This window comes from Megalobrama amblycephala, linkage group LG22 (genome assembly GCF_018812025.1).
Source record: "Megalobrama amblycephala isolate DHTTF-2021 linkage group LG22, ASM1881202v1, whole genome shotgun sequence".
Taxonomy (NCBI): Eukaryota; Metazoa; Chordata; class Actinopteri; order Cypriniformes; family Xenocyprididae; genus Megalobrama; species Megalobrama amblycephala.
Window position 1 is genome coordinate 5722930 of NC_063065.1, and position 13253 is coordinate 5736182.

The 13253-nt window shown below is 37.4% G+C and overlaps 1 protein-coding gene across 2 annotated transcripts in view; it reads right to left on the reverse strand.

Annotated features, from left to right (window-relative positions):
- The window catches only part of LOC125257647 (matrix metalloproteinase-16-like), a 75883-nt gene that overhangs the window by 30228 nt on the left and 32402 nt on the right, over nt 1-13253 (reverse strand). The gene's annotated exons all lie outside the window — the stretch shown is intronic.

Genomic DNA, 13253 nt, shown 5'->3' on the forward strand with positions numbered 1-13253 from the left:
CCGAGCGAACAAAACACACGAGACCAGTTACAGTTCTGTTATCGGAGAAAAATATTAGTTTGGTAGGATTTTAGAAGGAAACAAACTGTACACAACACAGAGTCGTTATTAGGAATTTATGATTAACAGGATGGCGGGAGTGCAAGAATGTAATCAAGAGAGAGACTTTGTAGTATGATAGAAAATGGGCCGCACTGTAACTGAACTGTCTGAAATTAGAGCGACCAGTTTTTCAAAACTTTGTTGCATAAATCATCCTTCACCGTTTATGCTAAAGACGTGAATGGCATTTCAAATCTTAGACTTTTAAGGAAAAATCTTTGCCATCTAATGACTTGGATGAGCTCTTTTGAAATAAAGCAACTCCTGGGCCATCCCAAAACTGGCAAAACATGACTGTATTAAAGTTAAACATAGTAATTTTTCATAAAATATACAAATTTAGTTCATTTATGCTCTCAGGGATAAAGGATAGAGAACTGTATCAAAATCATAGCGCAAAACCAGTATAGTTAGATTCTTATGAGTTAATTTGAGAATCAAAAACACACAGCACAGTGTAGTTTGATTCATGAGTAAATGACTCTTATGAGCCGACTCTTATGAGTCGTTTTAGTGACTCAAAAACAGTGCGAACACTGTAGTTTGATTAACAAATGAACTACTGTTATGAGCATTACTTTTTGTGTGTGTGAATTAGAACGAACAAATGACTCTCGTTAGCAGTTTTTTGGTGAATGAAAATTGACAAATGATTCTTATGAGCCAGTTCTCAGAACAGCAACCAGTTATATTTTTTCCTAAAATATAAAAATGTAGTTTATATGCTCACTCCTCAGAAAAATAGGGGGGACAGATATGAATCAAAAACATAGAGCAAGACCAGTGTAATTTAATTCCTGAACAAATGACTCTTATAAGTGAATTTGTGAATCAAAAACACACATCACGGCCAGTGTAGTTTGATTTGTGACTGAATAACTCTTATGAGCCTGTTTATTTTAATGAATCAGAAACCAATGCAATCATTGTAGTTTGATTCACATATGAACAAACAAATGAACAAATGATTCTTATGAGCCAGTTCTTTTTCAGTGATACAAAAAAAACAAATACCCTATAAATAAAACTGTGTTCCACAGAAGAAACAAAGTCCTACGGGTTTTGAATGACATTAGGGTGAGTAAATAATGACAGAATGTTCATTTTTGGGTGAACTGTCCCTTTAAGGCAGGGTGTATCCATCCAGCAACCACATAGCAAGGCCTAATCCCAAATTGAGCCCTAAGCCCTCATCGTCTTCCTCCGAGTCCACACATATCGGCCAAAAAAGGGGTGCTTGCAAGCACCCTTCGGAAATGTAAAATAGGGACACCCTTCGGACTTTAAACTTAAAGGACAACAAGCATTCGGCGGCCATTGTAAGTCCACAAGACTGCAAGTGCACAGGATGTGTGCCATTTGGGACAAGGCCCAACATGCTAACAACCACTCAGAACATCACAGCTACTGCTAAATGGCAAAACACCATACATTAGGCCTACATTTTTTTTCATAAAATATAAAAATATATTTTAATTTTTGCGCCCTCCATGGGAAAGAAGGATAAAACCAGTGCGGGAAAGATCTGGTGATGTGTGAAATAAAGTGTGCGTGTCATACAGTATCAGCTGACTCAGTTCTCCCAAGATGCTCCTGCTGAAGTTCAATCAGGAACAGCTGTGTTTGAACCATCACATCTCTTATGTAAGACCCAAGACCCTGATTAATTAGCAGGCAGCTGAAAGGCAAGTTCACACATCAAAAAGAGGAGAAGAAAAGCAAAGTGATGGGAAACAAAAATGGGACACGGACATGAAAAGACTGTTCAATTTGTCAAGACCCCTGACATCAATCTGGGAATTACCTTATCATCACTCACGCTTACAATGTAGGTGCCAAATGCCCAATAAAACATGCTCATACCACGGTATTTTGATATATATGATGGCACTGAATGATTATTCATTTACCATGGTATTTACATGGTACTCCATGGTTGTGGCGACCAGGGCGGGCGAAAGCCATGAGGGAACGGCGCGAGGCCGGTGGCGAGAGCGTCAAAATGACAGGAAGTCATTCATTTTCAATGAGAGCCGGGCGGCGAGCTCCGGCGAGAGCGGCGCAGCGCGTCTTGGACGGTGAGAGCGTCGAGGAGAGTTGAAATCAAGTTAACTTTATGGTAATGAGCTATGACGCGGTTCGGCGGCAACCAATCGGAATGTAGAGGTCCTCGCTTGAGAGGATTCCGATTGGTTGCCGCAACTTGTCATTTACTTTGACCCTCCCAGGCGAATGTTGACGCTCTCGCCGGCGGCGGTGTGAACGCACAGTTAATGAGCTCCACCTGGGACGCGCACCGACCTTGAGTCCCTCACGGAGGAGCTCCGGAAGCATAAAAGGAGGAGCGACGACAGTGAAGGACGAGAGAGGACCAGGCCTGAACTTTATTTTATGTTTTATTATGTTTGTGTGGACGTCTGCCGGCATTACTTTCGTTTTGTATTTGTTTATTTTGGAATTAAAGTTTTGTTGGATGTTCGCCGGTTCCCGCCTCCTTCTTCCCGTATCTACGAACTGTGTTACAATGGTAAATGTCCAAAAAAACAACAACGTACTGACAGATTATATTCATATGTTCCATGGTATTTATATGGTACTTGAATTTACTTAAAAGAGCAGCATGTGATTGTCATGGTAAATGTCCAAAAAGCATGGTAATACCATGGTGCACTGATGTATACAGTACCATGTTACTGAATAACTGCCATATTTATATATCATGGTATTTACAAGGTACTCCAAAGTTCTTCAAAGGTATTACCAAGGTAAATGTCCAAAAAGCATGATGATACCATGGTACGTTGATATACAGTATACCATATGATTACCATTAATATTTAAGTACCATGGTATTTATATGGTACCCTAAGTTACTTAAAAGAAGGCTATGGTATTACCAACGTCCAATAAATCATTGCAATACTATGGTTCATTGATATATACCATAGTACTGAATGATTCACATATTAATATACCATGTTTCTCTAAGGTACTGCAAAAGTACTTAAAATAATACTATGATTTTACCACAGTAAATGCTTCAAAAATGACCAAGGTTCTGCCTTGTAGGACCATAGTAGGACCATGGACCTTATAAGTACTTCGTCACAGAAATTCATGTACCATGGTATGTTTCAAAGTACCATAGTATTGCTGGTGCAGGACCATATTATTTCCATAGTATTTTTCTAAGGGAATGAACAAAAAAACATGGTATTATAATCGTATGAGGTCCATGGTACACTTCACAACAGTTGGTTCCCATAGCTACATGTATCCCATTATGTAGGAGGGAATTAGTAAAATGTTCCCATAGTCTTTTCTCTTTGTATCTCACCTTCTTTCTAATGTCAGTTTCGCTCGTTGTGAAATGAGCGATGCCTTTTTAAGCCGCGTGATGAACTTCCTACTCACACTCACACACACTAGGCTCCAGAGACCTGGGCTCTGATTACAGATGATGGATCCATCCGCTTAATTCCAAACACGAGATGGGAAATGTCGAAGTGGATCATCCCACACTGCTGAATGATTGACAAGCCTTTCTGCCACGTGCACTGCCAGGAAATTATTTTAATAACAGTGTACGGCTTGATGAACTTTCAAGGATTCATTAGCCTTCAAAGGATGTGACATCACGCAACGTTTCTCAGGGGAACGGAGAGCAATTCAGTAAGGCAAGATCCATCTGAACGTGTGGATGTTTGTGACATTTAGGCACCGGGCTAAACACGCACACAAAGACATCAGTCAGGTTACCCTTGGGGCACGTTACACCCTTTTTATATCCCATACGGATTTCCTCTCTGGTGGGGGACAAACGTCCTGTTCAACTAAAGACGGAAAGCACAGGTATTGGAGAGCAAGATCTCTATTTCATTAATTTACCAATTGCTTTACTGACTTCCTCTTTATAATCTGTCTAGAAGAATGTTAAATCTGTTTCTGCTACACTGGCCCACACTTACAGCATTGTCAACAGGATTTCAGAGAAAACAGTAAATGCCCAAGGCCTAACTCATCTCTTTGAGAGAAATGACTTTCACCTCTTTTAAAGTGAACCATGTTTGATTTTCCCCTACGATTTCTTTCTTCAGAGTGCGCAAAAAGCTTCTGGGTAGTATCTACTATAACATCATGATCACGTGGAGATCATGAACAAAAATGTGTGAAACAGCACTACAATATTCCACAGAGGGTGTTAGAATGGCATTTAGATGTACAATAGTCTGGTTCTAGAAGTAAAAATAGCATTAATTTTCTATATAGGAGACTTATATACCTTTAAAGTCAGCCCTACTGAGAGCTACAATGTTTTTAATTGATGGTATATGCTTTTGTTGAAGCCATTTGTCTGCACTATTTCCACTTATTTTTCTATCCCAAGATGGCAAGGGCCTCAAGATGACACGAAGAACATACAGTTTTTGAAACTTCTAAAATCATACAATTAATTATGGTAAATTCATTTATCATTTTTAAATTTAGCTTTGCAGGTGCAATTTGGAAACCAAATGAAATATGCAATGCTAGCATTTGTTTTAGGTGTACGATTATCAACAAAGTGGCACGCTCACCATGTTTTCTTTGAAATGGTTTGCTAATTGAGTAATTTGCCAGAAAGCTACTAAAGATTTATTTAAAACAGTTCATGTGACTACAGTGGTTCAACCTTAATGTTTGTGTGCCAAAAAAACTAAATAACGACTTTATTCAACAATATCTAGTGATGGGCGATTTCAAAACACTGCTTCATGAAGCCTCGAAGCTTTAAGAATCTTTTGTTTCGAATCAGTGGTTCCAAAGCCAGTCACGTGATTTCAGTAAACGTCATAAAGGCAGGAACACACCAAGCTGATGCCGACAAACTAGTGGTGACGAAAGCAGACTGCAGGGTTGGCTCACGTCGGCAGCGTCTAGGTCCAAAGTTGTCCTGACACACCAAACCAACGCTCGACAGCCGACGGCCAAGTAACACGTCTGCGTAAGATGAAATGCCTTTCCGTACCAGCAGGTGGCAGTAGCTGAAATGCCAATCAGAGCGATCAGATGGCCCATGTCGAATTCGACATGTCGAATCGGCCGAAAAAAGCAGACGAGGACCAACATCAGCGGCGACCATCGGCTTGGTGTGTTCCTGCCTTAAGTGTTTCGGAATGGTTCACCACTGGGGGGGCGTGAGTTTGGCAGTGTGATACATGCTCCGAACCAATGATTCGAAACAAAAGATTCGTAAAGCTTCATGAAGCAGTGTTTTGGAATCACCCATCGCTAGATATTGTTGAATAAAGTCTTTATTTAGTTTTTTTGGCGCACAAAAAGTATTCTCATCACTTCATAACATTAAGATTGAACCACTGTAGTCACATGAACTGTTTTAAATACGTCAGCTTTCTGGGCATCTGAAAGTGTTAATCATCTTGCTGGCAATGGAGGCCTCACTGAGCCATCGGATTTTATCAAAAATATCTTAATTTGTGTTCCGAAGATGAGCGAAGGTCTTCCAGATGTGGAACGACATGAGGGTGAGTAATTAATGACAGAATTTTCATTTTTGGGTGAGCTAATCCTTTAAGCTGGTCATGAGCTGGTTTAAGCTGGTCCTAAGCAACTAGCTCCAGCTCAGGACCAGCTTCAACCAGCTCATGACCAACTAAACACCAGCATAAACCAGGTCAAATCAGCTGCCATGCTTCAAAACATACACAGTAAAATCTCCAGAGTTAAATCAGCTCTGCTCAGAGTACATTTGGTCCCTCTCTAAATAGTGTTAAAATAACACTGAAGCAGAGTTAAAGTTAATGAGATAATTAAGCAATTAATAAGGCTGTAACCGAAGTCATATTTCTTGTGTTTCTCTTTTCTTCAGTGATTCTGCTTGTTAACAGCAGGTGTTCATCACTAATGCACAATCATCAATTAATTAATTAATTGCTTAATTATCTCATTAACTTTAACTCTGCTTTAGTGCTATTTTAACACTATTTAGAGAGGGACCATATGTACTCTGAACAGAGTTGATTTAACTCTGGAGATTTTGCTGTGTACCTAACACCAGAGTTGTCCTCAGAAACGGTTTCAAGCTAATCACCACTCTGTTGCTCTATTTCTGTGCTTTATACCCTGCTAACACAAGTCATTACACCCTGCTAGCAAGACCCACAAATACACCAGCCTAATGATCTTCTCTGCTAACCCAATCCATTACAGTTTGCTAGCAAAACCTTGCTTAACATTGCTAACGCACCCCCTTGCTGATTCGTACTCAGTAAACAGACATAGCTAAGAACACCATGCTAACAGTGGAAAAAATCATTAGCAATTAGCATCAACACAGCTCATAAAGCACACACAGCTGAACTGCAATTCAGAGGAATCCCCCCTGAAATGCTAATTATGGATGAGAAATATTATTAGTCTTCATTTCACCATGAGTGGTGATTAAAAACATGGGATAGTTGAGAACAAGAGGGCTTTTGTTAGCCCTTCGAGAAGGCCATCGCTGAGTAATTGGATCAGGAATGGAGAAAGAGGGAGACGAACAGAACGCTGAGAACTCAGATTCCTGGCGTTCTTCTGTTAGCCGTGGCTGATTCCAGGAGAGATCAGGTTCAGGTTCATTCTTGGGTGTGAAGAAATGAGCCGGTGCCCATGAACAGATGAAGCATTGTGGAGAGAACAGCTGCTCGGCCATCTCTCTCTCTTTTCTCTTCATCTGTCCAAAACCCCCTCTCTTCCTCTTGTTCGGCTCTCACGTCTAGACTAGACTTACGGCCTTTACTTTGGCTCTACCGCTGCTTTTCCTGTTTCAAATTCAGATCTTCATCTTTACTAATATGTGCTGACCTTGAGAACAAACCATCTCAAAAATGCAGTACTGTTAATGTTAATGAGAATCCACATTTATAAGCTCGATTTTACACTAAATTCACTATAAAACTGCATTATAAGAAGGAAGACAGTATCTAAGGCAGTATTTAAAGACTTTTTTGACTTTAGCAAGCTAACAAATCATGAGTAAAAAAACAGGCTGGTACCTAATCCAGAGGAAGTGGCTTTGAGACAGTCACTCACAGGAGTGAGGAGAGATTAAGGACAGTATTTAAACTCTCACACACACGTCAAGTTATCCAAGCCTTACTCACAATGCTGTGTGAGGCAAATTTTGAATGGGAAGAGAGGGACAAAGTGAGAGAGAGGCAGGCTGTGCCGGCGGAAGGTGCTGCTGCTACCCACATGGAATGCTAATGCTCCAGTCGGTGGGTGAGAGCCTATTTTGAGAGCAGGCCTGGTGCGTAGCAGCATGAGTCGCTCTCCTTACACATACAGGATATGGATCACATACAGTACAACGCAGTTACTGCAGGACATTCAAATCACATATTGGTTATTCATAAATGCTAATTCTGCCATATTATATTAAGTGTGTACTGTGTGTTCAGTCTCTTTAGCTGCAGTTTATGGCTTTTTGAGTATGCATTGACATCACAGACTGGTCACATGACAGATGCTGTGTTTATAATGTTGGAAATTCTATAGTTACGAGGTTCCAAGTGGACAAACATGTTTGTTTTTGTTGAACTATAAAAGTCCTGACTTCTCTGTCATGTTTCTGTCATTTTAATTATAGTCAATATTACTTATTTTTCAACATTTTTGTAAGTAAATTCATGTAGTGATTAAGTTTTGATGTCAATGAGAACAAAGCCGCACATGCATCTGTTTTGCCATTGTAAGTTGCCATAGAAATGTATAATTTCTGAGTATGAGGGCGTGTACATTTTAGAGTCGTCATCCCATAATTACAGTAATTCTGACACAACGTGAATGCAGCAATGCTTTCAACAAGACGACGTAAAACCGCATTTGCATTTAACTTCTATAATGTGTTGAATCTATCAGATTTCGATTGGATTGTTAATCTTCTGCATTGTGTTGATTATGTTGATTCTGTATATATGTCTATCATCTTATTTATAGAAAAAAAATTGAAAAGTTTGTCATTGGTAAGATTTTTAAAAATGATTTTAAGCTCTTATGCTCACCAAGATTGCATTTATTTGATCAAAAATGCAGTAAAAACAGTATTATTGTGAAATATTATTACAATGTAAAATAACCGTTTCCTATTTTAATATATTTTAAAATAATAATTTATTTCTGTGGTGGCAAAGCTGAATTTTCAGCAATCTGTCTGTCTGTCTGTATATATTATGTAGGGTTTTTTTCACTGACTGGTCGATTTTAAAAATATATAACTTTGAACATCTGTAATCAATATTCTCTTCCTCTATGTTGATAGCCAGCTGACCCATGTAGACATGCAATATAAAAGTTAATCTTCCTCTGTGGATTTATTGTATCATCCACACTTATCTCCCCAGTTATTTTCTTCCAACAGAGCTTGTTCTTTGCACAGCTTTTCAGATGTTCAGTTCCTCTCTACTCTTCCTCCAACATCCACTACAATTCCTGCCTGCTCTTGTGGATGGCCCCAACATGTGCGACTAAATGCGTTCATCAGAAATGTAGGGGAAATTCTTGAATTATTTAAGCATGTCTCCTGATTCACGAAACATTCAGGGCATTCCTCACTCTTGATTGTTTTTCCAACACAGCAGACCCCTGATTTGGGTGAGGGAGAGAAAATATCACTCTGGAATTTTAATTTCCTGCATGAATGCAGCCACATGAATGTTCCATATTTTCCACTGTAGCCGATGTTATCGCTTCGACTTAAAAGTGCGGGAAACTTCAGAATCCGTCGGAATCCTTGTTCGGCTGTGTGTACCCCTCCCCGGGGACATTTTGGTGAAAAACAAAACATTTGCTGCTTATCGTTTCAAGAGTATTATGGTGCCTGTACGAGAGCTGGAAATATTACCGCATTTTCTTGTTACATAGCCTACATGTTCTTGTTTGCCGAAGGCTGATTTGAATTGGGTGTTAGATATAAAACTACCAGTTCGGTCTGTAAAAATATGGTACAGTGTACTGTTTTAATATGAAGGAATTCTCTGTATTGATTTTTCACAGGTATTTTACCCCATTTTGAATTACGCATTGTGTTGTGTTTTAGGGTTGACCGGAATGTCCTTAAACAATGGAAAATTTACTGGTAATTTTGTATTATTTTTACTGATTTTTTTTTTTACAATGTAGATTTTGCTAAACTTAATGCCAGTAGTGCTGTCAAATGATTAATCGCAATTAATCGCATCCAAAATAAAAGTTATGTGTGTGTACTGTGTATTTTTTATTATGTATATATAAATACACACACATACATAAATGTATATATTTAACAATATATATATATATATATATATATATATATATATATATATATATATATATATATATATATATATATATATATATATATATATATATATAATATAAATTAATATAAATTATTTATAAATATAAATATATTTATACATGTAAATATTTCTTAAATATATACATATGTGTGTGTATTTATATATACATAATAAATATACACAGTACACACACATATATTATGTAAACACAAACTTTTATTTTGGATGCGATTAATCGCTTGGCAGCGCTACAATTAACATGTTATGGTATGATATTAATAAACAAATAAAACATTTTTAAAAAAATTTTAATGCACTTATTTTTAACGCATTTACAGAATCTGAGTTGGTAATTCTAAAGTCATAAATGATGAAAAATCATAATTCTTGTGAAAAGTGCTATGCAAATAATGTTGAATTGAATTTTAAAAAATTCAGGTTTATACATCTAAAATTAATAGTGGGTAGAAAAAACAAGATATGCTGTCAATTTAATAATTCTCCATTAAATATTTTAATAATTTGCTTTAAAACATTTTTTTTTTAAATTTAACATTATTCTCCATTAAATATTTTAATAATTTGCTTTAAAACATTTTTTTTTTAATTTAACATTATTCTCCATTAAATATTTTAATAATTTGATTTAAAACATTTTTTTTTTAATGTAACATTATTCTCCATTAAATATTTTAATAATTTGCTTTAAAACATTTTTTTTTTTAATTTAACATTTATTTAATGTAGGAAACAATAAGTCTTTGTAATGCTACACTTTATTCACATTTTATTTACATTAAATTAATATTAGAAAACTACATATATTTGTACTAACAGTGTAAAAATATATGCTTTTATATTTCAAGAAGGGGATCCTTTTATTATATCATAATTCCATCATTATATTTGAGTGTCCTTGGCATTAAAAGTTTGAAAACCACTGTGCTCCAGTTTCAAATATAAGCAATAATAATAGTGACACTTGACTTTGAATGTTTGTAATTACTCTGAATGCTTATCAATGGAGAAAGATGCTTTTTTTTTTTTTACCGCATATGTGGCATCTACTACCACAGGCTAATGGGACCATGCTAGCCAATCAATCCTTGGCATGCTGATTTGAACCTCCAACCTTTCCAGATCTTCAACAACTGCACCACGATGCCCATAGCAGAAGGATAGAAGCTACACAGCTTCATCTGCTCACAGTTTTGGTGCTAAACTGTAGCTGCAGTTGTACAAGTAAACACATGGCTTTATTGCTCTATTCTGTGTATTTCACCTTTATCGTCACAGACAATCTCTCTTTCTCTCAGCCTAGAATGTTCCTGCTGTGAGGTCTAACTGCTCTCCTTCACACACACACACAGTTCTACAGCCCAGCCGTAACGTTCCTTGTGTCTGCTTCTGAAACCACGCAGAGCGATAAAATTGAAAGAGAAGGTACGAATTTGAAAATAGTGTCCGCGCAAGGGAGAAAATTGCATTTTTCTGTGTAGTTTGTCCCCCTAACCCAGACTAAACATCTTGTGAGATGTGTCCCCCTTATTATACTCCCAGAATCCCTGTCACTTTCTGCTTTACACACAGCCTGACCTACTTACAGCTGAACTCTCTGACAAGACAGAGAGACGGTGGAGGTAGAGGATGTCCACAACCAGAGAGTGGAATTGTTGGCCCACGTGAGGGAGGATACGGTGGCCTCGGAGAGCTGTAATCCCTCACTGCACGTCAACAAAACAAACACAACAACTGTGCCCGGCAACAGGCGGGGGATTGATTTAACAGAGGCGCAGAAGTGTTGTCTCCTGTTGACCACGTGCTTTGCGGGTGTTTGTGAGTGTATACGAGTAGGCCTATTATAAAGATAGATGGCAGAAATGGCAACAATTTGAAATGTGGTGAATGAGAGAGAGATACCTAAAGGCTACCTATAATAGCAGGATGACAAGTGTAGAAAATATAGAAAATAGAGAGAGAGTGCTCGGAATGAGTGCAAGGGAAATGGAGGATGAGAGGGCAGTTAGATTTGAAGGAGAGGATATTGAAGTATGGAGGCTTGTTTCTGCCTCAGGGTAAAGAAATTATAATAAAATTGTGACTTTATATGTCGTAATTGCCTGTATTTCTCGTAATTGTTTCTCATAAATGATATTGTGTTCTGTCTTCCGGTTTGTATTTCCACAGCATGAAGATCTTCTGCATGTTTTAAAATCTTCCCAGTCTACTGACATTTGTTATACATCTGCTTCAATGTTACAGTGTGACTTTATATCTCAATATATGACTTTTAATCTGATGTGGAAATGGATTCCATATTGATGTGATAAGGGGGGTTAGTAGCAGGTTGTTGTGTGTGTTTACACACATATATATATATATATATATATATATATATATATATATATATATATATATATATATATATATATATATATATATATATATATATATATATATATATATATATATATATATATATCCCAAACAGCAACATAGTGTGGCCATGTCTGGTACATGTGGATTACATGTCTGGGCCGATCTGGGGCCGACACTATGTTGCTGTCAGGGATATATATATATATATATATATGTACACACACACACACACACACACATATATATACATATATGGCATGTGTAACACAGTCACTCCTACTTTGGCGGGTTGAATTTTATACATTTTTAAATTGTAGTCTTTTGAAAAAGCATCTGAAATAATAAACCAAGTGCAATAGTTTTGTCAAAAATATCGATTTTTCGATAAATATTTCTATTGAAATATCTGAAACGCTTCCAATACTCATTTGACACTCAAACCCGCCTCCCCTCACTCACTAGTTTCATTTGCTCCGAATGAATATTGTTGGTGTTAGAGGGCTTGAATTTGGCATCATATTGCGCATAATTTTACTCATTCCCACAGATGTTGTGCTCACACATGTGCACATACAGCCGTTTGTCAGTACTATATTGAGTTCTTTTTTGCTGCTCATTGCGCTTAAACAGTCAAATACACACAAAATAATGTAAAAATGCCAGTCTTGGTGAGTATTTACATAAACACAGTCGTTTTAAATGAACGTAAACAGTTGAGAAAGAAAACAAATGTGCAACAGAATAATGGATTCATGCGTCAGGTCTTAAAGTGACAGCAGCCTAATGTACCTGCTGCCAAATTATGAGATAGTTACCATTGTTATACTGTGAAGTCCCTGAAGTGTAGCACTGGGTTGCAAGCCAAGTTTATCATTGTTTTGTGGCATTGGTATAAAAAAATAACCCTTTTCTGGTTGAAAAGTTGATGTGTAATATTGAAGTGTAACACATCTGAGGTAATGGATGCACTTGTAGAATGATTGACAGCACTCTGGCTCTGCCCCCACACTGTGTGTTCTGCACAAATTATATTTTCTGATGCAGAACACTTGATGTCAGAAACTGCATTGCTATGTCTGCATATTTAAGCGACTTTTATGTTCTTTTTTTCTGTTAAGTCACAGTTTGCAGTTTTGAGGGTTCATTTACATTTGGGCTTATTAGATTTTTGCCCCCAAACTGTTCAGATGAATAGAAGAAATAGTTACTATCCCACACAACAATTAACACCATCAACCCACACAAATGTTTGGATTGAACTGAGTCGCTTACTTTGGGCTTTTTTGTTTGTTTGTTTGTTTGTTTGTTTGCTTATTTTTTCTAGAGCAATCTGGCAACACTTGTCAGAGACAATCTGGTCTTGCAGAGACAGACTTTGGCTTAGCATCCGATCTACACTGCAGTTTGGTCTGGTCAAGAAATGCCCACTTAGACAGGAAGAAACGACTG